The sequence below is a fragment of the Lactuca serriola genome, chromosome 3 (assembly GCF_051521515.1).
Source record: "Lactuca serriola cultivar US96UC23 chromosome 3, Lser_US96UC23_V15, whole genome shotgun sequence".
NCBI classification, from domain to species: Eukaryota; Viridiplantae; Streptophyta; class Magnoliopsida; order Asterales; family Asteraceae; genus Lactuca; species Lactuca serriola.
In genome coordinates, this window is record NC_136410.1 from 272,876,836 (window position 1) to 272,892,784 (window position 15,949).

Here is a 15,949-nt window from a genome sequence, read left to right on the forward strand (position 1 = left end):
TTAACTTGGACACATGTCATTTTTTGGTATTTTTGATTAAATGTTTATTCCATTTGTCACTTTCTTATTTTTTTTTTATCTTTTTTTAATTAACACATCATATTTACACCTCAATTAATAATTGCCTTAATTGAAAATAACTAATAAATTACAATATTAGTATTCATATAGTATTTAATATGTTTCTTTTAAAATTCAAATTTTAAATTTTAAATTTAAATAAATTTTTGTTTAAACTTTTATATTTAATTTTTATTATATCAAACCCGTATAACATACGGGTATAACACCTAGTTTGGTTATCAAATAAAATTGATGAAATAGATTTTCAGTTAGAGTTTTAAGATGTGTTCCGTGTTCGACTATATTATTTACACTATTGCCATTCAATTAGGATAGAAAAAAAATACATATTTTTCAGTTAGAGTAATGTTTGAGGTTTGATTATTATTTCATAAATTAAATATAATTTTATATGTTCATAATTTTTTTTTTGTTAACATTATTTGGATTTTATACTGAGAATCTGATTGCTATTTCCCTTTTGTTTAGTTTTCCGGTTTTATCCTTGTTTGCTTTAACTAGTATTACTAACTTGACAGTTGAAACGAAAGATTATTTTAGATGTTATCATTCATCCATTGAGTAGTGCTTGTTAAATTTGAGTAGTATTTAGTAACTTCAATATCCTTCATTGACCTAACCATTAGGTTGAAACATCCTAATTTTCATATATATAAATTGTATAATAATTAATCGTTTCATTATATCACAAGATCAATTTAAAAACTTAACTATTGACTAGAAACTACAGTGGAAACAATTAAAATAAATTATGGTCTTCAACCAAAGAATATCGGGTGTTACGTTTTTACGGAACTCCTTTGTCGTCTTGTTGATAAATCATTCTCCTTGGCCTTCTAACTTTCAATTGCTAAATAGTTTCCTAGATTCCGCACAATTAAAGTTTTAAATAAGTAAGTCCAGAGCCTAGTGAGTATGTGTTGCACATACATGTTCATCACTTAAAAAACAAGTAGTTTTATCATATAGATTCAATAAATCATATAAAAATAATATATCACCAGATGAAATAATTTAGGGGAACGATTAATTATCCGGAGAAGGAGCCACAAGATCATTTCCTTTCTCCATGAGACAACTCATCATCCATGGTATTCCAGTATTTTAAATATGACAAAACTGCAAAAATCGTCCCCGTGGTTTCTCATTTTATGTGGTTAATGTCCAAACCTTTGAAAAGTTCTAGACTTGGTCCTTGTCAACTCGTTTGTTGTGGTTTTGGTCCTTATAATAACTTAACAACTTGGCTGTTAACTTTTTTAAAATGACTATTTTACCCTCATGGATCATTTCTGTAATCAAACTACAAGGACCATTTCTACATATATTCTTTTTATTTTTATTAAATTATTATATATTAATAAATATTGTTTAATTAGATTATTAAATTCTTTTAATTAAATTTTTAAATTTTTTTTGCTATCAAATATTTTAATTGGATTATTATATATGAATAAATATTACTTTTAATATATAATATTTATATATTAATAAATATTATTATATTCGATTATTAATTTATTTTACTTAGTTTTGTTTATTGGAGTAATTCTTTTTTATTGGATTATTATATATTAATAAATATTATTTTAAATTAATAAAAATTATATCCTAATTAATATAACATTGTCAGATTATTAATTTCTTTTAGTTAATTTTTTTTCACTCTTTTTTGTTTTGGATTAATTCTTTTTTACTGGAATACTATTTTTAATTTATTGTTTCTTATATAATAAATATTATTTTGTTGGATTATTAGCTTATTACTTTATTTTTAAGATACTATTAATTTTTTTTAATTTTATTAGTTCCACCACAAATTCGTCAGAATACGCAAAAATCGTCGCCTCTCATCATTAAAACTCATCGGGATCACCACAAAACATATTCATCAGATGTCGGATAGAAAGCCACCAACTTTTTCTAACCAATGATGATGGTAGTCAGCTACGATAACGCCACTACCATCACCCGACCACCACAACCACTTTTAATGTTTATAGGAGTTTGTTGTGCATTGTGTGAGATATAGAGGATTCCAGCGGATAATGAAGAGGTTGTCGTTGGTGGCTACAAATGATATTGGGTGGAAAAAGTTAGCAGGGTTTACGTCGCACCTCCAACAATGGTTTTTGGCAGTGAACACGACGACTTTCGTTGATGAGCAGGCAGTGTTTTTGCATATTCCGACAGCTTTACGGTGGAAATAATATAATATACATTAAAAATAAATCGATAAACTAATAATCCAACAAAATAATATTTATTATATGAAAAACAATAAATTAAAAATAAAATTTCAATAAAAAATAAATAATCCAAAAAAAGGAATTAAAAATATTAACTAAAATAAATTAATAATCTGATAATGTTAGATTTATAAGGATATAAATATTATAAATTAAAAATAAAAGTTTATAATATATAATAATCCAATAAAAAGAATTACTCCAATAAAAAAATTAACTAAAATAAATTAATAATCTAATTTAATAATATTTATTAATATATTTCTATATATATTAAAAATAACATTTATTCATACATAATAATCCAATTAAAATATTCGATAACAATGAAATTTAAAAAATTAATTAAAAGAAATTTATAATCTAATCAAAGGATATTTTTAATATATAAATAGTATATATTAAATATAATATTTATTAATATATAATAATTGAATAAAAATAAAAGGAATATGTGTAGAAATTTTCTTTGTACTTTGGCTGCAAAAATGGTCTCTAGGGGTAAAACAATCATTTAAAAAAAAGTTAATAGTCATGCTGCTAAAGTTAACGGAAGAGAGACCAAAATCACAATAAAACTTGTTGAAAAGGACCAAATCTTTAATTTTTTTAAGCTTTGGACATTAACCACATAAAATGAGACACCACAGGACCCATTTTGTCAGTTTTATCTTTAAATATTTAAGGAAATGAGTAAAATTCTCAATTCTCATCCCCGTAGATCACACTCATTCTTATTGCTCACGGCGACTAAACACCCCACCCATTCACACTAAACATGTCATCCAAAAAAAACGCACAATAGATAAACAACTGAAAATAACATTTACACACAAATATATTTATTCTAAAATATACTGTGAATATATAATTGAAAAGCAGCATAATAACCACATGATAAACATTTATGTGCAAGCAACCACAAAACCTTGAAAAAACTCACCTTGCAACCGATAAGTCCTAACTGAAGCTTTATTGCTAATTTACATCCTACATTCTACGAAATAAAAAATTCTAAGGTAATCATCATAGAAAACATTATATGTGTCCATTTTGGTTCAACTATCTACATATCTCACCCAACGGACTAATAGTAATCATACTTTTAATTATTATTTTCGTAATAAACTTCTTGAATAAATTATAGTACTTCCCTTTGAAATATTACTCTAAAATAAATAATAAAACTAAATACTAAAATATTTAAATGGGCCTTTCGTAAAATCTAACAAAAATTGTTTTAACCTTTAAATATAAAATTACAGGAGCTAAAATAAAGTATATTGAATTTGAATCTTCAAAGCAACAAATTATACAAACCTGGGTTGAATCTATAAATTTTGATTTCCCTTTATAATAGTCTAAAATAAATAAGACTAAAAATTTAGGATAATAGTCTAAAATAAATAAGACAAATTATACAAACCTGGGTTGAATCTATAAATTTTGACCAAACCCGTTTCAATTGACTCTTAACTCACCCATAGAACAACCTGTATCAGCCTCAACCTCATCTCCAGTGTTTAGTGACATTTTTAAATATATTGAAACATTGATTTTTCTTAAACAATTAACAAATAACTTAATAAAAATCTAACATTATTTATCTCCACTTCTATTGACAATAATCCATAAACAATTATTTAAATTTCGTTCAATACATACTTAATTAAACTATTTATTGAAAAAAAAAACATTCCTTATAAATCTTTATCGATTTGGTATTGGTTGGATTAGTTTGAGACAGTGGATTGAACCAAAATACGTTTAACATGCATATACATCTATTTAAACAAGTATATCAAGCTTAAATCAAGTTGTCATACCTTAATTTCAAGAGAAACTCACAAAATTTTAAAGGACTCTCACACTCTATTTCTCCCTTAATTCTTAAAGGATTCTTGTTTTTGCAAGCTTTTGTTTGTATTAATATGGATTGTATTTAATCAAAAAATCATTGAAAGTTTGTTATACATTTGTTTGGTTTATGATACGATGTAAACACATGTACATTACTTTATCATCTTGCCCTTGACATTATTCTTGGTAGGACAAGTGTATAGAATAATTGAAGTAATACAAACGAAATTCAATTAAATGTGATATACAAAAATCATTTTACAGAAAATATACTTTAATGTTGATAACACAAAAAATACAAACACGGATTTGTATAGATTCTTTCAAAATTCACAACAATCAATCAAAAAATAATCTTGATTCTTTCAAAATTCACTATGTTTTCATCATGCTTCAAAAATGCAAAAATATAAGAAGAATGTGATTTTTTTTTTCTAACCACGAAATCTGTGATTGGTGATCTATATATAGGCTTTCATTGGCGGTTAATAACTGCATTTCTTTCAAAAACTGGTAAAACCAAAATTAAATGTCAAAAAGTTAAAATTGAATTTATCAAATTTAATATTAATTAAAAATAAAAAATTGGAAATACTATTGAAAAATCAATTTAATTAGTCAAGGAGACCCGAAGAGCCCTAAGGCCCAAGGCCAATCTTTTGACCTATTAATCTAATATTTTCTAGACCATTTTGAATAACCCAATCAACAAATCCATGCCAATCCTTTTAGCCCAATATGTATTCATATTAGTAAAAGAATAATATAAGGCTTTATGAGGGAGTTTTAGTTTCTTCTTACTTCCAATGTGGGACCGGTCCCATAAAGGAATTTTTCCTTAAACAAAGCTACAACAATACCCCACATTTTCTATTCAAAGTCCAGGAACACCCGACATATGAATAGAAAATATGAGCACTTTGATATTCAAATAAGGGATACAAGATATGACATGCATATGAATAGGTGTTGTGAAACTTGCACCTTTCATAGTGAGTACTATTTGGATATGCATTGTGGGTAGTGAACTAGAGTCTTGAACTAACTGCTTTGTATAGTAGAATAAAAAACAAGGAGTATCACACATATCATATCTAAGCAAAGACCATTTCTTACCGTTGTGTTCATTTCGATTGTGAACAATCCTTTCTTAATGAGACTTTTAGAGAGCTTAGCCATATTAGTTCCGAAAAATGCGACCTGACATCCATCATAAATAGGTAATGCTAATATGGAATAATCTGTACTATTCTACTATAAAATCTATCAACATTATTAAGAATAAAAACACATCTTTTTATCATCAACGGAAAAACATAAAATAAATATCATAGGAGTGAGCATACGTTTGTGTTAATTATACATTGGATCTTCCCTAACTAGATGTTGTACTGAACCTAGACCATGGGATCTCCATGTTTCTAGGTTAGGTTTTCGGGAAGTGGTGAGTCATTTTGTTGGCTTTAAGGCAATTCCCCTCGATTTTAAAATAACTTGTTCTCTGCTAAGGCCTTTCGAAAAGGATCAACTATATTTTCCTTTGACTTTATGTAACTAATGGAAATGACTTCATACGTCAGCATGTATCTTATTGTAATGTGTCTGCGCCTAATGTGTCTCGACTTGCCAATGTATATCTAAATTTATGTTGTACTGATAGCAACCATGTTATCACAATGTATTCCAATAGCAGTAAAAAGTTGAGGCCACATAGGATTACCTTCTAGGAAGCTTTTAATCCATTTAGTTTTGTCGGCAATTATGATATCCCTTTTTCACGGCCAGAAAAGACCGATTTGTTTATGCTTTATTTGAAAACCAAAGTATACTTTTGAAGAAATATGTTACGGAATTTGTTCCCAAAAATATGATAAGGAATTTATCTGCATTTCCGAATAAATATATTTTCATTATATTAAAAACCTCAGGATGTCTTGACAATATAGATCAAAAGCATAAACAGAAATAATATAAGCCTTACAACATCTACTTATTCTAGTGGCCTACAATCCATTGATCTCTCATCAAATCATCACTCCTATGCTCACTTGCCACTACCTATATACATGAAACTGAGTGGGTTAGGCTTAGGAGCCTGGTGAGTATATAAGGGTTTCAACCCATAGTAATTAAGTTTATTAATTTTATTAAATTAAACAACTCGATTACCCATTCCCGTTATCCTCAATTTTTTTTCCCTAAAGCATCTAAAGTAAGGGACCTAGCCTAAGGATTTTCATCGGGATGACAACATTGCTAAGGGGATTCCTTAGCAATACGTTTCAAATAAGGCAACCATGAGGGGGATGGAATACACCTGATGAACACTTTGTTCAAAAACACCTACAATTTGTGAGCATGCTAGCGTTCCACTTGACTGTCTAGAATAGTCTGTGGTCATCATCTATACTCCGCTAGATGATTGGATCATCTTAAACATCGAGGTCTTTCATCATTTATTTCATCATCTATATCATCTACCTATCTTTACCCATGACAATTATAGTGATAAAATACATATATACAGTTTAAGTCGAATAAAACATATATATTTTGTTCATCCGTCATAGATATCTAGAACACAAATAATATGCACACATAGCACGTAATTTATATTAAATACATCATATCTATATGTAAGATGAAAGTAACTATGCGCTCACTTATTAAAGTGATGATTCCCAACTTGGGCAGCGCTTCGCTTCTAACAATTCTATTTCCCTTTGACGAAACCTAGTATCATTACCGCTAGATTTTAGTCTAATATTTATTGCGACAATTTACGAGTGATATTGTTTTATACGTGTTAAACAATACTTTTTAGCCACTATGTACAGACAGGGGCCAGACATAAAACACTGGAGGGCAAGACCATTTTGGCTTTATAGTACTTCCGAAATCCGACAACCCTATTCGGCCCTTCAAACTAGATTCGCCGTACCGCGAGTAGTTAAAAGATATTGTAATAACACTTTGAATATTATATGTTATAATATATTTATTGTTTATAAGTTCATAATAATGATATTGAACTTAAACATAAGTTATACCTAATGTTAGGAACTCATAACTCAATTATCAGAAGGTTTGGCTAGGAACTGAGCTTTCCGAGGCAGAACTTCCCGGTCGAAAATCTCTTCTTTGCGAAGCGTTCTAGCGCTCCAGGACTCGCCTCTTAGTACTTGGGAAGTACTAAGGCTCGAGAGAGGTTTAGAGAGAAGTTAGAGTGAGAGAGTAAGAGACAGAGAAGGGTTAACGTGTGAGAAATTATGGCAACCTTCCCATGGTATTTATAGGTGCTGATCTTCGGTTATGCAAGGCATTCACCTCGGAGTACATCGGGCGTTCTTCGGTATGCTGGGCGTACAATCCTACGATGCACATATAAGGGGGCATGTGTTGAACTTTGGATGGGGCAACATGGAAGCTGTTGGATCACACATGCAAGACTGCTAGGCGTAATGCTGCTATATGGGGCATACACGAAGGCCACTTGTCAGCATCCGAATGTGAGACCTTGGAGAACAAGAAAGGACCAGTATTTTGCCACGTCACCCTTCTCGCAACAACGTAGTCCCGTCTTCTAAATTCCGTAAATTTCGCATACGATCTCCGTTTTTGAAGTTATTTATATCCACGTGTTGGTGGCGATGTACTCTACGAATTTCATTTGGACTTCGTCGACTAAAAATTGGTCGATCTAAAATTCGAATTGCAAGTTGTGCACTATTACGCTAAATCTTAGAAAATTCATAACGTCCTCATAAAAAGTCAGATTTGGACGTTCTTTTTATGCACTCTCTCAGTTTAACGTATACAACGACTTTCGTTTAGATTACTAAGGATAAAAAGTATTTTATCGAAAACTCACTTTTTACGTCACACAACATCGTGCCGGTTTTGTCCCGAAACATCGACATGTCATAATATCTTCGTTATAAGTTGGATTTTGGCGTTACTTATATCTCCAGAATCCTTGTTACGACCACTACATCTTTCTTTATATATATTAGCCATTATTTTATTTTTGACCCTTATTTTTTTTATTATTTTATTATATATTTATAAGCAAGTTTAAGACACCTAAATCACGTAATACTCAAATAATTCCTCTTCATTACTTCAAAATAGGTTACAACTGTCGATGCTAACTATTACATCATACTATTAATGCTTAGCCTAGAAACACAGGCGTTAAAATTCTCTCCTCCTTAGGATGATTCCGTCCCTGAACCATGCATCAGCAAACAGATGTGGATAACAACCCATCATGTCACTCTCTGTTTCCCAGATGATGTTTGGCCCATTCGTGTGTTTCCAATGCAGAAGCACCAACTCGACTTTCTTGCGTCGTAACTTCTTTTTCTTACGATCAACAATTGCCTTAGGCTCTTCAATTAGCCTCTTATTTTCGTCCATCGTTAACTCTGAAAGTGTAATTATATTGGGAACTTCTGGTGAACGTCCTCAAATAACACACATGATAAGTGTTATGAATGCCATCTATTTATTCTAGCAATTCCAGCTTGTAATCTTGGTTCCCAATCCTCTAAAGAACCTTGAATGATCCAATAAACCTTGTAATCAACTTTCCTTTCTTTCCAAATCTTATAAGTCCCTTCCACGGTGAGACTTTGAGCAATATCGAGTCACTTACTTCGAATTTCATCAGTCGACACTTCTTGTTAGCATATATCTTTTGGCGATCTTGAGCTGCCACAATCCTTTCTCTAATTACTTTTAGCTTTTCAACAATTTGATGGACTACTTCGGGGCCCATAAACTACTTTTCTCCAACCTCAAGCCAACAAGACGGCGTACGACACTTCTGACCGTACAAGGCTTGATAAGGTGCCATCTTAATGCTTGAAGGGTAACTATTGCTGTAGAAAAAATCTATCAGTGGTAAATCCTCATCCCAGTTACCATGAAATTCTAGGGTACATGCTCTTAGAATATCTTCCAGTGCTTGAATCATTATTTTGCTTTGACCCTCAGTCTGCAGATGGTTGGCTATACATAAACACAACTTCGTACCCATTTCCTATTGTAGACTCCTCCAAAAACATGATATAAAACCATTATCACGATCTGATATAATCGTTAAATGTACAACGTGAAGTCTTACAACCTCTTTCACGTAAGCATTTGCAAGCTTATCTATAGAGCATCTCTCAGTGGCTGCTATGAAGTGTGCGCTCTTTGTGAAACGATCAACGACTACCCAAATTATGTCATGACCTTTTTCGTCCAGGGGAGTTTGGTCGCAAAATCCATGGTGATGTCTTCCTACTTACCCATCAGTGCATGTAAAAGTTCTAAACTCCCATACAGTTTTTGATGTTGTGCTTTAACTCTTGCACATGTTAGTGTTGCCGGAATGAATCGATTACATGGTCTTGTGAGCATCTTCCTGTTGGATTAGTGTCTAAGTCCATAACTATTTTGGTATGTACTTGACCCGATTATGAGCATGGTCCTTTTGGGTTGCCTTCACCATAGCAATATGTAGGATGATTTAAGGAGAGAAAGGTTTAAATATGATTTTTTAATATATTATGAGAATAATATACTAAAGGAGAAATCATATTGTTTAATTAATATTAGTCAAGAATTAATTGTTAATTAATTTTGTGGCTAAAAGAGATTAATTAAATTTAGGGGACTGGACTGCAATTATTGGATAATTGAGTTATTGGGCTAAGGAATGCTAAAGGAACAAGGGGTGAACGAAATTATGATGGAAGCCCATCATATTTTCGTCCATGGCCTTTTCCAGAAGGTTCCATGGGCTGCTTAGAGTTTAATCTGTCCATTAGGGTTTTGACTGAAACCCTAGCAGCCCACACAAGTATATAAAGGACCCCTTAGGCCCCAAAAACGTGGACAACTGATTCTCCAGGGTTTCTAGTCGTTTTTGGGCAGCCTCTCTTCTTCTCCTCTTCATCCAAGTTGCATAAGGTGTTTGTGACTCCATTAGAGGTGCAGCACTTGAGGCACTAAGCTTTTGAAGCCAATCCAAGCAAGGAATTGATTGTTATTGCTATATAACAATCAAAGGTAATTCTCTAAACCCTAATTCAGTTTATAATATGTTAGATCTAAGTTATTAGTCTTGGATTCAAAGCATGTACAATAGAGAAACCTAGATCCAAGCATTAGGGTTTGTATGAGCACATAGGATTGTTCTTATGCCTAAAACCCATCAGTGGTATCAGAGCCTTGATTGGTTTCTGTTGTATGTGATGCTATGTTGAATTATTTACTAAAAAACGAGTTTTATGCCTCTGCCCGACTCAACTCGGCGAGTCAGTATCTGGACTCGGCGAGTTGGCCTTACTCGGCGAGTTCAGGTCTGACTCGGCAAGTCAGTGCGTCAGGCAGAGGGTATTTCGGGATTTAGCTGCTGTTTTGACTTGGATTTGATGCTTAATTTATTTTTTGAAGTTAAAATCCGATTTTTATCTTAAATTAATGATTATCCTTGCCAAAACAATAAATAATTTCAAATCTTTTAAATATTGGTTGTTTATATGATAAATATGGATTATTTCAAATTATTTGGTAATTATCTAGTGACTAAAATAAGATTAGGTCAAATATAGATAATTATGAAATCTATTGTTTAATTTGAATTATTTGTTGTTTGATCCCAAATGTTTTGAAATGTTTCAAAACTTGCCCTCAAGTTTTGGAATTTAAAAGTTGATTAAAAGTTTTATTTTGAAATGTTAAATTCTAAAACCCTAGTAATTTGAAAAGTTCAAATCACACCCTTATGGTTTTATTAATTAATTAAAGTGTATAATTAAAAGTGATTTAATAAACCCATAAAGTTTTGGTTTACATTTAATTAAATTAAAAGTATAATTTTACTAAATTAAACCACCTAGTATTTTAAAAGTGTAAAATACACCCTATACTATATATAACATTAAAAGTCTAATATTATATATGTATGAGTAAATAGTCAGTCTTACCATTAGTAGGCCTCATTCACGAAGCTGGTCTATAAGGGGTGTTTAAGGAAATTGCCTATAAAATGGCGATTGAATGGGTATCCACTCTTACCCACCGCACTCTTGACTGGTGGAGGGTCGTTAGCCGAACGGGTAGGATAGGACAGAAACTTTCCATTATAAGTATAATGAAGTACAAAGTAACTAAATGCTTTTTCAAATTCCCAAATCATAGTTACTTTAGGGAAAATGTGAAATTGTATGCTAATCCATAGAATTACACTTCGTACACTTGTCAAACGTTAGTGGAACGTGTGTGGTTAACCGAAACACTAATTTGGGGGATGACATTGGTAGCGAAGGGTGACTCGATGTTTGTCATAGATCAATGGAGAGTGTGTGGCTAACCTGCACATTGATTAGGTGATTGTAGCATTGGGTGCACCACGTGATTCGTATGGTTATTCACACCTTGTTTGTGATCCTCGGCATCCCAGTCACAAATAGTAGGGCATAATCGAGATTAAACATGCCATTGAAAAGTTCAATGAATCTCAAAAGATCTAGGAATTTCAATTCATTTAAAACTGAAACTTCCTTTCGTTTTTCACGGTGGAAATTGGTAAATCGTCATTTACCTACCTTCAAATATTATGCAACTAGATTACGACATCCCTCTTCTAGGTTGTAGAATATTGTGTTGGATCCTAGCCTTAATAACTCATTTGGGTGTTTTATTAAGGACTCAATCAACTTAACTTGAATTTTCTCCCGTTTTGTAGATGTCTGAATCTTACAATGGTCTTCCCAAATCCTTTGGAACAAGCTTTCCAAATGAAGATGACGTTCCGAGATACGATCAAGGAAATGATAGTCATGCTTCACTTCCTCCACCTCCTCCAATTATTCTCCCTGACCCACAAGTTCAAAGGCTTGAAAAGTTCAAGCTCACTCAAGCCCTTTTGGCAAGTAAACACGAAGATGGGAAACCTGTGTGTGCACACGTCTTAGAGATGAAGTCACACATTGATAGGTTAAACATGTTGGGTGTCGAGATTTCAAGTGAGTTGGCTGTTGACTGGGTTCTTCAGTCACTTCCTGAATCATATAGTGAGTTCGTTAGAGAGTACTATATGATGGACCACGACGTGACCCTTATTGATCTCATCTATTTGCTTATAGCTGCTGAATCAGCAATGATTTGGCGTGCTAATCAAGCAAAATTTGTCAGGTGAATCAAACTCCCAAACTTCAATGGACACTGGCAACATTGGAAGTCCAGAAAGAACTGAGTCTGTCATTGTCCGATGTGCTGTGCCAAAGGAGTCCATTTGCTTTTATTGCCAAGAGAAGGGGCATTGGATACGAAGCTGCCCTATTTACCTGAGAGATCTAAGAGATGGGAGAGTCAAGACATATGGCTCTACTTCAGGTAAAATCCATTAACTAACTCTTTTAAGTTCCTATTCTAGATTCTTAATACATGATGTGATAAGATTACATTTTGATGTTTTGTAGGATCGATGAAAAGAGAGGAGGCTTAAGGGAAGAAGTAAGCTGAATCTAATTGTGAAGAAATGGATTTCGATCGCATTACTTGAAGATTGGATTCTTGAGATACTACTTGGAGTTAGAATAGATTGTTAAGAAATATGTAATAACATAGTTTTTCAATTGAATTTTGAACTGTAAGGACATGTTTTCCACTGTTTTTATGAATAAAATATTTTTTTTTTATCTTATTTGTTTATCCTTACAATGAAATATATGAAAAATTGATGTTTGAATGTTTCTATTATTAGCAACAATGGATTTGATTCTTAATTATGTTAGTGGTGGAAATGTAAAAAGTTTACCAAATAGGGAGAGTTTCTCATCGCCCAAGTTTCAATTGGACAAAAACTTGGAATCATGCAATGTGTATTGTATGATGACTGAAAAACTTTCACATTTGGGAAACTTAGACTAATTCTTTGGCAAAGTGTCAATTGAAGGACTAGGAGATCAAGTACACTAGGTTGTGCGTTGATCAAGTCCACCACAAGAGTGACAAAGATATTCGTCATGATTTACTAAAGTTTAGTAAATATGATTATACTTATAAGATTAAGTGTAATTCTAAGTTCATTGAAAGAGTTTCAATGAATAGTAGAACGAATAAAGAAGAATCAAGTAGGCAGAAAGATAAAAGTTTCTCTTTTCTAAGAAGAAGGGAGAGTACCTTTTATTGTGTTTTATGATAAGTCTTAAAGATTAAGAACCATGTCTCAATAGATCCTCTAAGTGAGTCTTAGTGCAATTGCATGTCTGAGAAGAGGAATCGAGTATTGTAGAAATGGTTAAATCAATAAGTCAATCATACTTCGTTCCAATATCAAGTCTTAGAGTCAAGATTGTGACATTGAGTGAAAAGTCTTAAGTAGGTTTATAACACTCATCAAATGTGGAACGTGGAAAAGTTTTCTTATTCTTGCACATTTGAAATTGGTAAGTTGTGCTGTCTTGGATAAGACAAAGACCAACTAGGACCAATTATGTGAAGTGTTTTGTCTTGATAAGAACTGCACTAACTCTTGAATATTTGCTTTGTCAAGAAATGTTTCTTGACAAGAGAATTTTATATATCAAGGAGTCACTGGGAGTCTTAATGGTCTTGAAAGGTTTCAAGAACAAATCAAGAATAAACCTTATAGATCATCACTAGCACACGACTTGAGGTTTACAACCTATCGTGCTGACATTATTTTGTTTCTGTGCCATTCCAATTGAGTTAATTGTGTATGTGAGTTCTATGAGTTCTCATTTGAATGCATACTAGAGCCTTAGTCGATGGAAAGTACATTGATATGTAAGGACAAGTTACTAAACTACTTGGAAGAGATGGTGGGCACTCGTGTTACCATAGGGCAAGAAATCAAGATTAAGAAAGTTCAGTCCATATGAGTTTGGATTTGTCGCAAACCTTGGTTTTGGCAAATTCACATGGATAGGATCTCATACAACATAAAATCTAAGTGTCATAAGATTCCCTCCTTCATGAAAATGATTGTGAGGAAATGCTTTCACTAAGAGCGATTTTAATAACATAGCAATTGTGAAAATTGTAATCTCAAATTCGATTATGGTTACGGCATCCCTTTCCATAGTTCGAATTGTGAGATTTGGCAATTAGTTTGAACATTTGGAACTTAGTAACATAAGTTTTGAATTGGTTAAACACACATATGAGCTATCTAAGGCAAAGGTGTATAAGTCTAAGAAGCTTGGATAAAGGCTTATCGAAGCATCTGGTATTAGAAATATGAATTTCAGAAATTCAATAGGCATTGTTTTTTGGAAGTTCATTTGTTTTCTGAATACATGTCAAAGCTAGTGGGAGCATAAGCGTTATGCTTATAATGATCATCATGATAGTGGGAGCATAAGTGTTATGATTATTATGGCAAGTATTGCAAGTTAGCAATATTAATTATAGAAAAACAAAGATTCAATTTGCAAAGTTGCATGGGTTGAAAAATTATTTTTGCTATAATTAAGGAAGAGAATATTATACTTCGTTTAAAAAAAATCTAAAGCTTAGATTGAGAAATTTTAATATTTTCAGTCAAAGGATACATTGTGTGTTCTTAAAATTCGATTATGATTACGGCATCCCTCTTCATAGTTCGAATTGTGAGAACATGACACATAAAATATTATGGCAAAAGATTGGTAAAGTATCATATCTTTATGTAAGACATTATGCATCGTGTCCCATACGCTTCAGGTATAGGATCGATTGCAAATGCTATAATATTTTACCATTCTAAAAATTTTCCAAATGTCTAGCGCATTAAGAGGGAAAAAGGACTAGAATTGTTTTTTTTTTGACTAAAATAATTAAACAACTATCAAAGGATGATCCAAAGTTCACTGAGGATTGGTCGCTTGTGAGTAGTTGGGAGTATGGTATTGGATGGACCGTATCGACATTATTATGAATAGATAAGATTCTATTAAGAATGAGTTGTCATATGGAAAATGTGGAAATGTTTCCATATTGGGAGTTGGATATTGAGAATCTATGTCTAGATTAGAAAAACTTTATGCAAGAAGGATGTTCAAAGGAATGTACTTTGAATGTGAGACTTCACGTCTATGGAATTGTTTTGTAACAATTTCTAAGAAAGTACTTTGAAATTTCATTAGCCAAGTCTTGGTGACTTTTGTGCTATGATTTTGCAAAGGGATCATTGCATAAAATGTTAGAATCTAGCATATTCTAGTAGTGGCAAGAACCTTGTGTTCGTACACTAACAATGGGGATTAAGGAATTGTTAAATGAGCGTCATTGAAAAGGTTTTTCAATTGATCTATTTTACAAAGTGAGGACCATAGGAAACAAAGTGTGCATGCTTAGAGCATGGGACAATTGTTGTTATTCAAGTAATGAGTTGATTATTCAAAACATTAAACGATAATAATGAGTAATCAATATGGTGGATAAATAGAAGTGTTTTATTTACTCTCACAAGTTTGGGGTCATATAGGATTAAGTATTATTATTATGTTTCAGTTTGCATGTTTTGACTTCCCGAATAACTAGTTTATTCAAACATCCACAGTCAGTCATACGTTGGAAGTAAGTATGAAGGAAGACTGTCACGAATCTGTCTGTAGATTGTCTGAAGTGTTTAGACATGGCACAAGTTTGCTGCAGAATTCATGAGTGCTTTGATAAGATTAGAGTATTGGATTAAACCCACGCTCACTTGGATCACTTCATGTTTTATCACGAGTGATTAGTGAGACGATAAT